At 35.3% G+C, this 6,805-nt stretch overlaps 1 long non-coding RNA gene across 9 annotated transcripts in view; it reads left to right on the forward strand.

The window, feature by feature from the left end:
- Positions 1–6,805, forward strand: part of LOC144313047 (uncharacterized) — a 554,585-nt gene that overhangs the window by 115,242 nt on the left and 432,538 nt on the right. For all 9 annotated transcript variants that reach the window (XR_013378734.1, XR_013378733.1, XR_013378735.1 and 6 more), the window contains exon 2: positions 1,198–1,325. This is a non-coding gene — a long non-coding RNA (uncharacterized LOC144313047). The remainder of the gene's footprint in view (positions 1–1,197; positions 1,326–6,805) is intronic.

The raw sequence follows: 6,805 nt of genomic DNA on the forward strand, positions 1-6,805 counted from the left end.
TTTTATAAAGATCCTCATCAAAGAATGTTTTGTGTCATCTTGGACACCAGAACTTAGACTCTATCTGTGACCCCCATGTTCTCTTCCAAAAAGAATTTTTAAAATATGCAAACCATTTCTTTTTGTTTGCTTTTTACTACAGCTGCGAATCTAAGTTGGTATGTCATCAGTGTATCTGTAAATTAAATGATTCTTTAACTATTTGAATGGCATGACATTTAAGAAAAGTACTATCACTATCAAAGAAGATTTTTTTGTTTGGTTGGTTTTTGTTTTTTATTGTTTTGAAATATGGCCAGTGGAGTTTAGAAATTTTCTCACTGTGAAAATTGGCTAAGTCAAACTCCAGCAGCATTTTGAAATGAGGAACTGAGACAATTATTCTGTGAATTAGATAAAAATCATACTGTTGAGTGAAAGGAGGGAGCTTGGGCCTGAGTTATGTTTATTTACATTAAACAACTAGAGCACTTGAAAATTTAGCAATTTTATAGCTAAGTATGAAGTTTTTATTACATTATTATATTTTCCTGCTTCGCAGTAAGATTTAGCCCGAGTTTTACTCACAGTTTAATTGATTTAGGATATTAACCTTGACAGGTGAGTTTCTGGCTATGAATACTTATACAAGGACCAACTAATATGTGATTTGAGCACAGTGAGATAGTGCCATGAAAGTGACCTATTAAAAAAACCTTCTTTTCATTTTTGCATTATGAAACATATATTTTTGAAGGGCATAGACAAATGTCTTTTATCACACCATGAAACATGATATGCACATTTCCATTTGTCCTTAAAATTAAAACTTTTCCAGAAATCAAAGAATTAAATTACTCAGTTCACAATAGTCTTTTTTCTCAGGAAAGCTTTTCAATTTAAACATTTTCTATAGACCTCTGAGTACATAGTACTGGGTAGGAGACGCGATGATAGAAGCAAAAGCATCCCTCAATTTCAGGAAAGACTCAAAGTATCTTCTTATGCCTGAAAATGTTGGAGGTCCTGATGGGCACATGGGGGGCATTTGAGGCACAGAAAATGTTAAGGGAGTTCTAAGAAGGTATTAATGCATTCTCTGCATGCTGATGCTTTCCTTACTCTGTTTGGTAGTAGATTATCCCTTAATTTATCCGCTGCTCAAATAGGTTCTCTAGTCTTTATTTTCTGATTATGTGTATTTGTTCCATTTGGCAGTCACTAAGGAGATGGAGAAGCAACTAGGTCATGAGATCCAATATTGTTACCAGCAGTAGTTAATTGAACCTGACAGAACAGAATTGAAAATGTAGACATTTGAAGACGAACTCATCAGCTGTAAAAAGGTGAGAGATGTTGTGAAAAATAGCAGACACAATACAGCAGCCACATAGCAAACTCTGTAGTAATTATGGCTTGAGCAAACTTGGTTATGCAAGAGGAGCAAGAAGAAAAGCATATGTAAGATTAGGAAGAGCTCATTTCAGAAAGCATGGCAGGGTGCAAGTGCATTGCTGAATTCTTAATTCCATCCTTAATTAATTTTTCTTAACATCTCTCTTTTTTAAAGCTCCTGTGTAGGAAATGTTGAGAGCCAAAGTTTAAAGTTTTAGAAACATGTTGCACTTCATTGAAGATATTTTACATTTCGACACTTTTTATTCATATCATAATACATTCTTCTTTTGATAATTATAATTCAAAGGAAGATTGTATTGCAGTGCCGTGTATTTGATATCTCTGAAGATCATAGCATAGTCCTACATACAAAGCAGGTGATCAGTATATGTTGAGTGAATTAAACTTCAAAATTTTAGAGTTTCTGGATTATCATTATCTAATCAATTAAGATTGTACAATTAAGTATTATAGAAAGCATATGATTTTATTGAGTTTTTTCCATCTTGTTAAATTATACTTATATGTTAAAAAAGCTGCAAAGTATCATTTTAATGCAATCTTAGAACAAACCTCACGACTAGTAAGTAATATTAGAGCTGTATTTCCCCCATGTTACAGTAAAGCATGATTGTTAGAGAATTTTACGTTAACTAAGTGAAATTCTTGGCATTTAGTTTTGGTTTACTTTCTTAGTTTGATGCACACTCACAGCTGCTGTGATGCTTGATGCTGTTTTGTTATGACATGGACTGTATAATGAGCTTTGTAGTAGTTTTTGGTTGGGAGTCCTTATTTATTTATTTCTATAGTTTGGCACTTGTTCCATTCGGTGGGGATAATGTGCTTCGGTGCATGCTGAGAATTAAGTGAGTTTGGCTTTGGGGAGTTATCAGGAAACAGAAAAAGAATGCCAAAGACTTCAGCCCCTTGGGGAAGACGGAACCTCGTGATGCAGACGTAGTTCAAATGTAAACTAGGCATTAAGACCTTGGGAATATTCAATTTGAAAGCAAGAGGGTATAGGCTCTACTTTGGACTCTTAGAATAACGTGGCTTATGTGCTAGATAAAAAAAGTGGATTCTGTTAAGAATTTTGTCTGAAATAAAGCAATGATGTAGCATGAGAGTCCTGTAGGTGGTAAAACAAATTCTGGACATTCGGAGTCAGCTCCAGATAACTGACTATGATTTAGGGTAAGGCTCTCTCATACATTTTTTTTTAAAGATTTTTTATTTATGTGAGAGAAGAGAGGGCATGAGTGGAGGTGGGGGGTGGGAGGGGAGGTGCAGAGGGAGAGGGAGAAGCCAACTCCCGGCTGAGCAGGGAGCCTGATGCCACCGGGTCACAGGATCCCCAGACCATGACCTGAGAGGAAGGCAGATGCTTAACTGCTGAGCCACGCAGGCACCCCTCTCTCATATGTCTTAATAAATTCCTGAATGTGTAGGGAAACCCCAAATGCTCAGAAATTCCAGGCAAAATAGAACCATACTTGGTGGTGGTGGTGGTGGGGAATCTGGATATCTTAGAATTAATTGAGGAAAGGTTGCTACTTCGTATCACCATGGTGACTTCAACGTGATAGTTTCTACATAGAGTAAATTCATACCTATTTTTAAAATTCTTTAGTATTAACCAGTTTGGTTCCTTTTTTCCAGTCCAGTTCATTTATGCATAATATGGGTTGCCAGATTACATGTAAGGTGCTCAGTCAAATTTAAATTTCAGTAAACAATTTTATTTTATATAAATGTATCTCAGATATTGCATGGGACATAAACTAAAAAAGTATGATTCCTACAGAAAAATAGTAGTGATAAATACTCTGAGTCTTTCAGATTTTACAATAAGTTTCAGTTATCTTTTTGGTATAAAGTGTAGTTTAGCTAGCCTAAAATTATTCAGTGAAACACTTGTTTTGAAAATGAAGGTTTCTTTTAAAAGATTTTATTTATTTATTCATGAGAGACACAGAGAGGGAAGCAGAGACACAGGCACAGGGAGAAGCAGAATCCACGCAGGGAGCCTGACGTGGGACTCTATCCTGGGTCTCCAGGATCACGCCCTGGGCTGGAGGCAGTGCTAAACCACTGAGCCACCTGGGCTGCCCAAAAAAATGAAGGTTTTTAAACATATAATTACATTCAGACATTTGTTCTTATGGAGGAGAAGGCTGAGGCTAACATTATTTTAATTTTTTTCTTCTAGGATGCTTCTTGGATTACTTATTTATCCTTGAAATTTAAGCTTTTATTGAGATATTTCTTGTTGTTGACATGTATTTAAATATGTGCAGGCAAAATTTCAGGTTTTAAAAGTTTGTTCTCATCTGGAATGTTTCTGTCTGTATCTTTGACTATCACTTCTAAATTGTTTGCTCTTGTAACTTCACTAGGGAAGTATAGTGTTTTCACTTTGCATCTCTGTTTTCTCTCCTCTCTGTGCCTAGTATCTCCCTCCTCATTCCATTTAGTTTTCTCCCCCTAATCCTTGGTTTATTTTTCTTATACTGTTGAATTAATTTTTTTGCAGTTTTATATCTACTTTTATTGTTTCCAAAAGTGATTTCTTGGGTTTATTTTATTTTTATATTATTGAACACTATTTTATGTATATCCTTGGTTAATAGAAGTTATTTTGTGCATGTGTGTGTGTGTGTGTGTTGGAAGCCTCTTTTTATTTCTTTAATATTGTGAAATTTATCTCAGGAAAAAATGATTTTCCTGTAAGTTCCTTTATTTTCTTGTGTTTACTGTTTATTTTGCAAATGCTTTTCTATTTGGTTACTGTGGCTCAGAAGTTATTTTAAAGAATCAGGTGATATTAAATTGACTTAATTTACATTTTTGGCTAAACACTTCAGACAGTTCAGATAGTTATTTAAAGCAATTTTGATTTTAGCTCTATTGATGTATGTATTAAAGATGTGTGGGGGAGGGAGTTTAAAGTCACAGATCTCTGCTCAAATAAAACCTGAAGAACAAAGATACTATTTGAGTTTTTTCCTCAATGTTTATTTCTGTCACAAATCAGTGACTAAAATTAAATAAAAAAAACCTGAGTGGTTGATTACAAATTACACTTCTTTTATCAGATCATAAGTACATGAGAAAAAAATTCTTATTTTTAAAAAAGATTTTATTTATTTCTTCATGAGAGACACACAGAGAGAGGCAGAGACACAGGCAGAGGGAGAAGCAGGCTCCCTGCAGGGAGCCCAATGTGGGACTGGATCCCCCAACCCCAGGATCTCGACCTGAGCCAAAAGGCAGACACTGAACCAGTGAGCCACCCAGGTCCCCCCCCCCCAATTCTTATTTTAAAGCTGAATTCTCTATTATATCTTCCTACTTGTTATATTCTTTCTTACACAGACTTACTGAATTACTTCCATCATTGTATTTCTATTGTGTCTTTACTTACGGATTTTTCAGTAAGAGCAAACAAGAGAAATAGCTTTATTGCCGTTATTCTCCTTCCTTCTTGGTTTAAATTCTGCTAGATTTCATAAAATCTCTCTTTAGCTTCAGACGTTGAACTGATAGACTTTCTGAGCTGGAAAGGGTCTCTGACCCTCTTAGCATTTCCTCCAATGAGTCTCTGCCTTCCTATTTTCCATCCTGAACTTTGTCTTTATTGGAGTCACTGGGTTACTTATTTACTTTTAGAGCCCTAGTCTCCAAAATCTCATGGCAGAGAGTAAATAACTGAAACAAGGATGCTCAAGTATGAAATTTATAAGGGATTTTAGAGAGGAAAGCAGATGAACCAGGTGTCACCTGCCAGATGTAATCCTTACTCCTTCTCACTCTGAGCTCCGTTTCCGTGAACTGTCTGTCCTTCAGATCACCATTGGTTATCCAGAGAACTTCTGTCCAGAGTCCCAGTAAGTTCCCTGTGACTATAACTGAATGAGTTATTTGGATTCTGGTAATATCACCAGCTTCCATCAGAATTTTACTTTATCCTAAAGTTGTGTTGTCACCTATCAGCTAGTAGCTCTGCCAGTGGCATGACACTTTAATGTCTCCAAAAAGCGCTTGTCTTTTACCTGCTGCTCTTATGTCTAGTTCTTTAAGAATGACATTCTATCTATAGTCTTTTTGGGATTTATTTTTTGAAAACCTGGTAATGATTTATTACGATGGGCTCATTGATCTATTTATGGCAGTAACATCCTTTGGAAAGTGGGTTACACCACAAAAAATAGAATGTGAGCAGCCATTCTGTGAACAAAAACAAAGGAATCTGACTTTCAGGACTCAGTCATCCTGTGTGTCACTTATCTAGCAAACTGATCATGATCCTTTATAGATAGAAACAGGATTACCTAACTTAAAATCTAAAACATGATTTCATAAGAAATATGATAGAAAAAATCTTTTTTTTTTTTCAGTGCTAATCTACCTCTTCCTTAGAAGCTCTTCATTACTTTAGATTTCTTTTCTCATCTTATTTAATGGAAGTTTGAAAATCTTTATTAATTAAGAGGAGGCACCATGATATTGTGGAAAGATTAACCAATCAAAAATCAGAGTCCTGAGTTTTCATCTCAACTGCTAAATAAAATAGCTGTGTGACTTTAAACTGCATTTCTAATCTCTGATCCTCAGTTTTCTCATATGTAAAAGAGATTAAATTCTAAGATATCATCAAGCTCTTTTTTTTTTTTTTACCGAGATATAATAGGTAATGACATTGTATTAATTTTAGGTGAACAACATAGTGATTTGATATTTGTATATATAGCAAAATGATCACCACAGTAACTCTAGTTAACATGCATCACCACACATAGTTACAAATTTATATTCTTGTGATGATATATATATATATATATATATTTTTTTTTTCTTTAAAGAGGGAAAGAGAGAGAAGGAGAGACAGAGGGAGGGGGAAGGCAGTGGGAGAGAGAGAATCTTAAGCAGGTTCCACTCCCAGTGCAGAGCCCAACATGGGGCTTGATCTCACAACCCTGAGATCATGACCTGAGCTGAGATTAAGAGTTGGATGCTTAACTGACTAAGCCACCCAGGTGCCTCTCCTGTGATGAGAATCTTAAGATTTATTCTTTTAGTAACTTTCAAATATGCAATATACATATTAACTAGAGACATGTTAATAGTTAATAGTTATTAACTAGAGGCATGTGCTATACATTACATCCTCAGGGCTTATTTATTTAGAACTAGAAGTCTATACCTTTTGGCCATCTTCACCCATTTCACTCACTCCCTACCTCCCCACCTCTGACAATCACTAATCTTTTTCTGCATCTATGAGTTAACAAACTCTAGACTCATTCTTAATGTTCTTAATGGTGGGTATGTATGGATAACTTGGGGTATCTGCTGTATATGAAATTCTCCCTTCTCCTCCCACAGTATATGAAAGCTAATCTAAAATAAGTTCTAGTAGCTGTCA

This window comes from Canis aureus, chromosome 4 (assembly GCF_053574225.1).
Source record: "Canis aureus isolate CA01 chromosome 4, VMU_Caureus_v.1.0, whole genome shotgun sequence".
Lineage (NCBI taxonomy): Eukaryota > Metazoa > Chordata > Mammalia > Carnivora > Canidae > Canis > Canis aureus.